This window comes from Ochotona curzoniae, unplaced genomic scaffold, assembly GCF_017591425.1.
Source record: "Ochotona curzoniae isolate NIBS_2020 unplaced genomic scaffold, NIBS_Ocur_1.0 contig_4797, whole genome shotgun sequence".
Lineage (NCBI taxonomy): Eukaryota > Metazoa > Chordata > Mammalia > Lagomorpha > Ochotonidae > Ochotona > Ochotona curzoniae.
The window spans coordinates 865,237-876,630 of NW_024466390.1; positions in this window are offsets into that span (position 1 = coordinate 865,237).

The window sequence follows — 11,394 nt, forward strand, 5'->3', positions numbered from 1 at the left end:
AAGCTATGTTAAGTTGTTTATGAATGATAAGATGAAATAAGTGAAAATGCAACATATCATAACTTTAGTAACTAACCTATAGCTAAATAAAATGTATAGCATGATAAAATGTTCTATCATCTAAGAAAAAAGTTCTATCATCTAAGCTTCTACCTTAAGGAACTAGAAAAAAGAAAAATCAGGAACAAGCAGGAGGGGAGCCTAAGAAAGGATAGATAAGATAGAAAACAGAAGATAGAGTAATCAGACTAAATCATAATTGAATTTTAAAAGATTTATTAAGTTGACAAACCCTCCGGGGCCCGATAAATGAAGAAAACAGGCATGAATGACCGGTATCAGTGAGACATCCTTACAAAAGCTACTAAGTAGGATAGGAAGGAGATCGTTAACATTCCCATAACTGTTTCAGCTGAAAATGACACAAGTCTCACAAATATCCAAGCTTCCAAAACCCATCCAAGAAGGAGTGTGTAGCCTGAATAATCCACTACAAAATAAAGTCTAGCTTGAAATGTTACCACACATACACACAAAAAAAGAATCTCTAATCCAAATGGCTTTCCTAGTGATTCCTGCTAAACGTTTGCAAAAGATCATCCGGAAAAGAGGTAAGCAGAGAGCAGTGGCTTCAAACTGAGGCCAAGACTAAGCTGGTACCAAGGCAATGACTGACACTACCAAAATGAAAACAAAAATCTACATCAGTGTCTCATAAACATGGATCCAAAAATTCTTAAAATGCCCAGGGGTCTATTTGAACGGTATTATCAAGAAAACAAGCACATGAAGATAAGGGATATTTATCCCAGGATTGCAAACTGCAAAGCGATTAGTGTAAGTGACATTATTTACTGAATAAATGAATCAGTAATACAAAAGACACATCTAGAAAACTTCAACATTGAGTCATAAAAGTTCTCATTATCTGAGAATAGAAGGGGATTTCCTCAGCATGACCAGGAGAATCTACAAAAATCCTATAGCTTTCAGTGTGAAAGAGCAAACACTTCCCTCCTGAAACTAGAAACAAGGCAGGAGTGTCAGCTGTCCCACTTCTGTTTAAAATTACGTTGAAGCACCCACCCATTGTAACATGAGAAAGGGCTACAGATTGAGAAAAGAGACAAAAGAATGTCTTTAACTTGCAGGCAGCGTGTTTGTGTGTGGCAAATGAGGATTTTACAATGAGCACCCAGAAGAGATGGATGCAAGGTCATGGGATACAAGTTGATTACACAAAAATCAATCCTAGTCTACATAATGTACAATACTATAACACATGAAATACTTAAGGATAATTTTACAAAATGTAGTCAAAACTACGCAGTGGAAACTATGGAACATGCAAAGAAAATGGGGAAACATTCCATTTCATGGATCAGAAAACTTAACATCATGAATTGATTCAATGCAATTCCAATCAAAATCCCCACTACCTGCTCCCAGAAACTGTCTTTTCACTTACAAAAGACTTGAAGTAGGCAAAATAGTCTTAAAATAGGAAAAAAAATTAGAGGAATATCTGGTTTATAGAGTTAGAAAGCTACTGTAGTCAGGACGAAGTTACGTTTGGAATGAGAATAAATGTACAGATCAAGAAAACAAGATGTGGGATTGAGAAAGGACCTACATGTGCACAGTTCATTTTTACCAAAGGTACCACACCTAATGCAAAAGGGAAACAGTTGTCAAAAATTGATGCCAATACTACTTACCCATAGGCAGGAAAATGAACTTTATTCTAAAGTCCAACCATACATAAAAATGGATACAAAATGGATTGTAAGCCTGAATTTGAGTGCTAAAAATCTAAGCCTTGTATCAAAAAACATAGTATTTGTTGCTAAAGATTAGGCAAAAATTGCTTAGACGTAAAAAGCCTGGATCATAAAATGAAAGAACTGATGGATTGGGCTCCATCAAAATTTCAACCTTTTCAGAAGATACCATTAAGAAAATTAAAACATTGGGAGAAAATATTTGTAAATGTGTATATATACTCAAGCAAAATTCAAAAAAACAAACCAAAAAAATCAGTTGTATTTATAAAAGGTCCCAACTGGAATCAATGCAACTATCCAACAATTGAATAGATAAGCAAAATGTGGTGTATCCATATAATAGAATATCAGCCTTATGAAGAATGAGATTTTGATATATGCTACAATGTGGGTTAACCCGAGAAAAAATATGCCAACTGCAGGAAACCAATCACAAAAGACTCCATATTCTTCAATGCATTTATATAAAATGTCCAAATGTTCAACACTATTAAAATATGTTTGTGTTGAATATTTTTTAAAAACTGTTAGGATTGTAATCAAAAGAAGATAATATTTTTTATGTGGGGGAAATTTTTAGATACTTCACCTAATAAGGCGCATGAGTAGGAGATAAGTACATGAGAAGATATTTAACATCAGCACCACTGGCCAGCCGCCAGGAAAAGTCAAAAACCACAACATGAAATCAGCGGGGGCATGCCCAGTAGAATCACTGACACTGAAGACTCAGTGAAACCCAAGGCTGACCATTGGATACAAAGCAATCACAACTTTTTTTATACAGTGCTGGTAGAAATTGAAGATGGTACAGCCACTTCAGAAAATATTTTGGCAGTCTTACGCAGTTAACAAAATTGGCATTTTGAGGTTTGATAATTGTTTATACATCCTGTCCATATTCTGGAACTGTGGTTTTTATACCTACTACTTGTTGAATTCTGCATGTAGTAGAGGATGAAGCTTATGACTTTAAACGGAAAGTACATCATTGTAAGAAAAAAAAAAAACTAAGGGATAGGAGAGTAAGAAGAATCCTACTTTTAAAGCAGTATTTATGAAATTCCCTTTAATCATTTTAAAAATATATATTAAAAACCTATAACCCTGAAATCCCACTTCTTTTTTATCTAAGATAAATGATAACAAACATAGGTTCTTTAAAAAGTTCAGGGAAGATACATGTTACCAAGAACTATACATGTATGTTAAAGTTTTTGCACCATGTCTTTTTTTTTAAAAAAAAAAAAACTTTTTAATTTTTATTTAAAAGGCAGATTTACAGAGAGAAAGAGAGACACCGAGATCTTTCTTCCCCTGGATCACTCTGCAAATTGCCACAACAGCCAGAGCTGAGCCACTCCAAAGTCAGGAGCTTCTTCCAGTTCTCCCATGTGAGTTCAGGAGTACTTGAGTTGCTTTCCCAGGCCATTATCAGGGAGCTGGATCAGAAGTGGATCATCCGGGACTTGAACTGGTGCCCATATGGAATGCCAGCACTTACAAGCAGAGGATTAGCCTGATGCACCACTGCATAGGCTCCAAATTTGTCTTAATTCATTTACCCACAGATTTGATGAACTACATTCATTCTTCCCCTTGAAGAACTATGTCAAGCTGTTCATTGTAGCTTTGGTTATCATAGCTGAAGGAGAGATAGCCTATCATCTAGAGAATGGACAGATTGCATCATACTCATGCCATGGAACACTATTCAACAGCAAGTAACAAATGGTGTGGATGGATATCAAAAGCAGGTATGCTGATGTAACATGAGAATGTATTGATATCAAAAGTCAAAATTATGTTGCCAAGTTTTAAGTTGCAAGAGTTTTTATACAATTGATGGGTCAATAGGCTGACTTCTTAATTATTTTCCTTTTATTGCAAAGGCAGAGAAAGAGATCTTCAATTTGCAAATGCCAGCCAACAGCCAGGAGCTGGGAATTTCATCCTGTTTTTCTGCAAAGGTGACAGACATCCAACCACTTAAATTAGTGGCACCTGCTGCATCCTACCATTAGCAGGAAGCAGAATCAAAATCAGAATAGCCAGGACTCAAACCTGTCAATCCACTGTGAGATGTGGACATCTCAAGCAGCAAAACGTGGCCACTTCGCCAAGTGCATTTCCCTCAGTACAACTGTAAACAAATAGCAGATAGCTAAGACAATCAGAAAGCAAACTCCGAAGGCATAAGAAGGCAGACGCTCCCATTCTCAAAATCTGTTATCCTGTGGATCTGATTTTATGCATCTTTTTTAAAGGTTTATTTTATTTTCATTTCAAAGGCAGATATACAGAGAGGAGGAGAGACAGAGAGGAAGATCTTCCGTCCGATGATTCACTCCCCAAGTGAGCCATAATGGCCAATGCTATGCCAATCCGAAGCCAGGAGCCAGGTCTCCCACATGGGTGCAGGGTCCCAAGTCTTTGGGCCGTCCTCGACTGCTTTCCCAGGCCACAAACAGGGAGCTGGATGGGAAGTGGAGCTGCCGGGATTAGAACCGGCGTTCATTTGGATCCCGGTGCGTTCAAGGCAAGGACTTTAGCTGCTAGGCCACGGCGCCGAGCTCTATGTACCTTAAAATGAATCTTTTGCAAACACTTTCAACTTGCTGTTGGCTTGTAAATAATGCAGTAAGTCCACAAAAAGACTTCACGTAATGACTTGGATATAAATTTCACTGTTTGCCTCTGAAACATTTTGCTGAAGGCTAAGCCCCTCTGTAACTTGTTGAGACTTCATTTTGGCTAAGATGCGTGTTCTGGTTCTAGCTGCCGTTAGTTGTACCGTAGCTGAAGCGTAGTAGGAGCAATTCAGCTTAAGAGTTAAAGCCATGGAAATCGTTAGGCTTTACCAGAACTATCAAAGTAATGAGTGGGGACATCGGATCCTTTTGGATGTCACTCTTCTTCACGTAGGCTTCATTTCTTTCAATAATTAAAAAAAACATACCAGAAACACTAGCCTTTTATGCTAAACAAACTACCCAGCACTGACTTACCTTCTAGATGTGTGTTTGGGTTTCATTGCCACGATTTTTGTGATATTTGTTCTTCTAGTCTTGCGTATTTGAGAAGGGAGATCAGAAGTTAATACTGTTTTACGACTGAATAGCATTTGTGACATTCATGCTTTCATGCACGTTGCATTGATCACGTTTTAACTTTATAAACAGTAGCACTGCTATAAGCGTTAATGCACAAGTTTCTTTTTGAGTCCAGACATTCCGTTCTCTTGCTCTCATACCTAGAAGTGGAATCACCAGATCATGTAACTTTATGCTCAATTTCTTGAGGAACTGTCAAACTACTCGCACCACAAATGCATCATTTTACATGTCCTTCCACCTTACTCAAGATTTGCAACTTCTCCACACCCTTAACTGCCCTTGCTGCCATCTGCTTTTTTATTACAGTTTCATAAGGTTTATTTACAGTAAAACTGTAAACAGACCAAATACTGCCAATTAAGGACAAAATGCAGAACATGCTACTAATAATCTGCACTTTACTGATATAGGCTCTATGAATTTTAAAACTTTTTGTTGAGAGAAACGATGCAAACACAGGCATATATTTAAATATATGAAGTTCAAGACTAGATGCAACTTGCTGTATGGGAACAGCAGTGTGGCCTTTGGAGCAGGGAGACTACCTGGAAAGGGTCATGGTAGAGCTATGCTGGGCTATGGAAATGTCTTAGAATACCTGGATTTGGGTCATGGTAACATGAGTGTTCCCATTTGTTAGGATTTACCAACCTGGCTCATTAATAGCTGAGGATTTTTTTAAGGTTTATTTATTTTTATTGCAAAGTCAGATATACAGAGAGGAGGAGAGACCGAGAAAAAGATCTTCCTTCCAATGATTCACTCCCCAAGCAGCCATAATGGCTGGAGCTGAGCCAATCTGAAGCCAGGAGCCAGAAGTTTATTCTGGGTCTCCCACGTGGGTGCAGGATCCCAAGTCTTTGGGCTGTCCTCGACTGCTTTCCCAGGCCACAAGCAGGGAGCTGGATGGGAAGCGGGGCAGCTGGGATTAGAACTGGTGCCCATATGGGATCCTGGCATGTTCGAGGTAAGGACTTTAGCTGCTAGGTCATCGTACTGGGCCCAGGATTTTTATTAGTTATAAATTGTCAACCATTAAAAAATACTGAGAAAGGCCCTGATAAATGTTCTCTTAAGTGGACAAGTGGGGTTTCTTAACTTGTAAATGTGTGTGTGTGTTAAAATGTGAGGAAACAAATGGCGACCTAAAAGCTTATGATCTACTTACCAGTAGCCAGATATCTGCTTGTGGTACTTTTTTGTTTGTTTGCTCTTGATCGTAGGCATTCCAGGTGAATGTGAAGTGGTACTTTACTGCTGTCCAGATTTGCAGCTCCCTAACAATTAGTGCTCTAGAGCATCACTTCATGTGCATATTGAACATTTTTATAATTTCTTTGGTGAAAGGCCTAGGTTGTTTGCTCATTTTTAAAAGGGAGTGTTTTCTATTGGTAAATTGTAAGAGTTCTTTCTATATTTTGGATATTATTGTTATTACCTTTTCAGATAAATGATTCACAAATATTTACTCCCATTCTGTGAAATGCGTTTTCACTCTCTTGATAGAGTCCTTCAATGCATAAAAATTTCTAATTTAGAGGAAGTCCCATTTATCTAAATTTTAAATGATTTTTTTTGCTAACTCATTTATTTGAAAGCATAGAGACAGAGAGGCAGACGTAGATTTTTTCTCTCCAGGGATGCATTTCCAAAATATCCAAAACAACTGGGGCTGGAATAGGTCCAATTCAGGGGCCAGCAACTCAAACCAAGTGGGATGGGGCCAACTTGGCCCAATCCTCTGACACTTCCCAGAGTGCGTACCCAACAGCAAGGAGCTAGAAATTGAAGCAGAGCCAGAACTCAAAACCAGACACTCCATTTTGGCTCCAATAACGAGATCAAAGACAGCACATGCTGAAGATGAGTATGAGCCATTTGTGAGTTTTGCTTCGCTCTTGGTTATTTTGGGTCCCAGACTGGTAGTTGAGCAGAGTATTCCACTGAGTCTGTTGAGCTATAGTTTCTTCCAAGATACAAGTTTGTTCTCACTTAGAGCAAGCGTCACAGTCTTCTCTCTGCTGACTGAGAAGATTCCTGGTAATGGTCCTTCTCTTTCAAAGTCAGCAGCTAACAGCTTCATTGCTTCAGGTAAACTCACGTAAGTTAGTAACATGACATGGTATCAACTTTCTTATTCTCCCCTTTTGGAGGAGAAAACTGCAGTTTTGAGTTTGCCAATTGCTCCAAATTTTATCATTTAAGTTACTGACTCTACTAAGTTCGGTAAAACTCCAAGCAGGCAGAAAAATTGAGCTAGCACTCAGTTCTCTGGGATCTGTTGAAGTCAAGTTGAACAGTATGGAGCATCATACTACCATGTTTCTAGCCTCACTGAGGTGGTGATACACCGAACAGTGGCCCAATCTTGCACAAGCAACCTAACATCTTAGGGGACTCGGTGTCCTCACTTGGGAAATGGAGCTACTGGGACTTCAAAGTTGTGCGAGCGATTCATTGAGTTCCTACCCTGAAAGTCCTTGGCAGAACCTTGGGCACACTATTGGGGTGAATGTCAGCTGTTGTCATCTCTCATGAGGTGGGCTTTGCGATCCAGGGTAACGTGCAATCGGATGTCCATTTTCCCTGTCATGTTTGTTGCACACACACACACACACCAGAGAGACAACAAAAAGGAGCACCAGGAGGCTGTCCCCTTTTTCCCGTTTTTCTCCATCATTTGTATTTTTCTATTCATACAACAAACCTTTGTTTCCCTCTTCCTATCACAGCAAACAGACCAAAAACCCAATCACTCAGATCTGTATTTACATCTGGCCAGAGTCTTGTCCCGCAAATCTGCATGAGGTGTCTTGCTCCTGAGTGTGCTGCTGTTTTCCAGATGCGCTGCCTGCCAAAGGTGGTCAATGAGTGGCAGGTCTGAAACATTTCAACTCAATGTAGAGACAGCTCAGGTTGTTCTGAAAGCAATGCTAGCCATGGCACTCGTGGGCTAAGGAAAAGGCTTCTCTGAAGAAGTGTAATTTGTGTATTTCAGGTGTAATTTGTATATTTCAAGTATAATTTGTATATTTCAGGTGTAATTTGTATGCTTCAATGGATCTTTTGTTTTTCACCTTCCATACTCCTTCCTTTCCTTTATAGCCAGGACTTGCTGTTCACATCTGTATCTAAACCTAGCACCAACCCCACTGTGTTGGACTAGTATCGAAGCCTTGTGTCTAGGAATCCCTGAGCATATTGATTTCTTCATCCTTTCTCTTCACTCATTCACACCAACTCCATGCCCCTGGGCCTTTGTTCCTGCTGATACCTCTCTCTGTAGTTTTGTTTCTTTGCTCCTTACTGGACCAGCTGCTTTCGCTCTCTGATGTTTTCACTGTCTTGGGTTAGCCGGTGCTACCTTTGTAATCTACACCCTGTCTTTACCCACCTCTTCTTAAAGCTCACCACAACTGTATTTTTGGGGTTTCTGTGGTTAGTATAACCTGTGTTCTTTTGACATGTCTTCACACTGCACATGCAATTATAGTTAATGTATTTCCTTTAACTCCCCTTCTTATGATCCCCAAGAAGTTGTCTGGTTTGGAAAATTCTCAAAGCAAATTGGAAAATAAAAAGGGATGACTAAGTAGTGGAAATATGTTGCTGGTTTCTGGAAAACACTAAATGTGTTGTGGCCGCTAGAAATACATTCGAAGAATAATCTACATAAGTAGGTAGAAACTCAGATATCACTGCTCAAAACAAACAAGCAAACAAACAGAAATATAATGCAAATCAGACAAAGGCTGGTTTAAAGGCCTTTGATACAATAGTAAATGTAGCAGTATGTAATGATATAGGAATTAGCAGCTGGGGCTGATGTTATATTGTAGCTGGTAAAGCTGCCACCTGCAATCAGCCTATGGGCACTGGTTCCGGTCCCAGTCGCTCCACTTCTGATCCAGATCCCTGCTGATGTAGCTGGAAAAAACAGCTTGGGCCCCTGCTACTCACAGGGGAGATCTGCAAGGAGCACCTGGCTCCTGGCTCTTGGCTCCTGGCTTTGGCCTGACCAGCCCAACTCATTTTAGTTGTCTGGGGACATGAACCAGTGTGTGGAAGTTCTGTCCCACCTTGGGTCTGGCATGATGGCTCAACCAGCTAATTTTCTGTCTGCAAGTGCTGGCATCCCATATGGACACTGATTCCTGCGCTAGCTGTTCCACTTTCCATCCAGCTCCCTACTTATGACCTGGAAAAGCAATAGAGAATGACCCAAAGCCTTAGGATACTGCACTGGTATGGGAGACCCAGAAGCAGCTCTTAGCTTCAAATTGGCTCAGCTCTGGACTCGGTGACCATTTCCAGCAGATGGAAAATCTTTCTTTCTGTAGATCTACCTTCCCAATAAAAACAAATAAATCTTTTAAGTAAGCAAATAAAACTATAGTAAAATCTGTAAGTAAATAAATAAATCTATTTTTAAAAGATTAGTAGCTTAGCTTTACCAGAGAAAATTTAGGCAGAAGGAATATATTTTTTAAATACCCCTGAATTGAAAGAAAAACTGAATAGATTGATAACTGCAAAGATCATTGAATGAAAGTTTCTTTTAAAGATTTATTTTTATTATTTTTTATTGGAAAGGCGGATCCAAAAGGTACCCAGACACAAGAGGCATGCTGCATACGATCTGTCAAACTTTCAGGAAAAAGCCAGCCCCTTGTGTATGCTCAGTTCAGAAACTACATAGGAGAACGTAACGGAAGTCACAGCAGCTTCTACTGTTAAGTCCTTTACAAATGTTAGCTAACCTGAAACAGCGGTCATTGGTGCTGATGCTGCCTCACCAGGAGGGATTTGTCCTAGAAATTCAATGAGGATTTAGCATCAGAAATGCTGTTATATAAAGGCTTCCGTAAAGGATTAGAAGCGTAAACGTCATGTGATTAAGAAAGTATACACAGAAAGTTGTACATTGCATTCAACACCTATTGATGAATTTTATTTAAGACAGGGGAGTGGGAGCAGGAACCACTCTAGGACAGGCATTTGGTGCAGCTGTAAGATATTGCCAGGGACACGCACAGCCAGCATCAGAGTGCCTAGCTAGGTGCCCCGTTTCACTTCCAATTGCAGTTTCCTGCTAATACATGCACTGGGGAGCAGCAGGTGATGGTTCAAGTGCTAGGGTCCCTGACACCCATGTGGGAAGCTGACATTGAGTTAGTGGACCCTGGCTTCACCTGGCTCCAGCTCAACTGCCACAGGCACTTAAAGGGTGGCTCAGAATATAGGCGCGCTCTCTCTCTCTCTTTCTCTCTCTCTCTCTGTCGTTCCCTCTCTCTCACAGAACTAGACTTTTTATTGCAAAAACGTCTAAACACCCCATAATGAAAATTCTTAGTTGACAAAAACATCACGTGTAATAGGAAACCCAAATATTCCCTTCAAAACTGGCAACCATTCCTGACATTACTGCATTCTGCAAATGTGGACAAGCTGAAAAATCATTATGAGATAAGGAAAGGAAATAAGAGCTAAAGTGGTGCCAAGAGAAGAGGTAAAAGTGTCCTTCCGTGCAGATTTGTTCATCTAAATAGAGAACCTGCAAGCGAGAAGACTTCCTGTTTCCAGTTCCGCAAGTGAGGGACTTGGAAGGCGCCCCTCCGTCCTAACAAATCAACAGCCAGTGGGAGCAAGCAGAAAAATCAATGACTCTTGTGGATCTGGGAGGGAAGTGAAACTTGTCTCCCCCAACTGTTTCATACAATAGAGGAAGAGACCGAGAATCGGAGCCAAGCAGACCAGACAGCTCCGTGGGAACAAGTTGGCAGCGTGGAAACCCCTGGCTGGAAACTCGGCAGTGACAGGTCTCAGACCTGAAGCCCCGGAAGGGCAGAGAAAAAGCTACTCCCACCTCCAGTCATGTCAAGGGCAGAGGGGCCAGTGTAAACTACGGCAGAGCATGAACGGGCTGGGGAGTGAGCAGAATCCACCCTTCTGGGGTTTGACCAGCCTATGAGTGAGTGACTCATCAGGAGGAAAACGCCCCCAGCCAGACCGCTGTGGCCACCCTAAGCAGATGAAAGAAACCTGAGAGAAAATGAGGAGGTTCACAGACACCAGCTCAGGAAAAGCCTGAAACCTGATGATGAGGCTGACCCTCCCCCGGGTTACCACGACACAGCACTCCCTTCTGTTCAGTGTATTACAGCCTCCCCCCACTCCGCAGTAAATTAAATGACACAAATAATGAAAGGAAAGAAAACAACAACAACAACAACAAAATATGCAGCTTGAACAATTGCAAGAGGAATCAGACACATATGGGGCAGAAATGTTGGCATCATCAAGTCGAGAAACATGTTGACTATGCATGTGGCTTTACCGGATAAAGGACAAGATGCACAAGGATTGCTGACCAATGCAACCAGCGAGATGGAAATCCGCAGAGACAGCCGTAAAGATGTGCTAGGACCCAAATCCCTGTAGGAGACAAACAGTGTACCTCTGGCGGGCTTAGGGGTAGACTGGACATGTCTGAG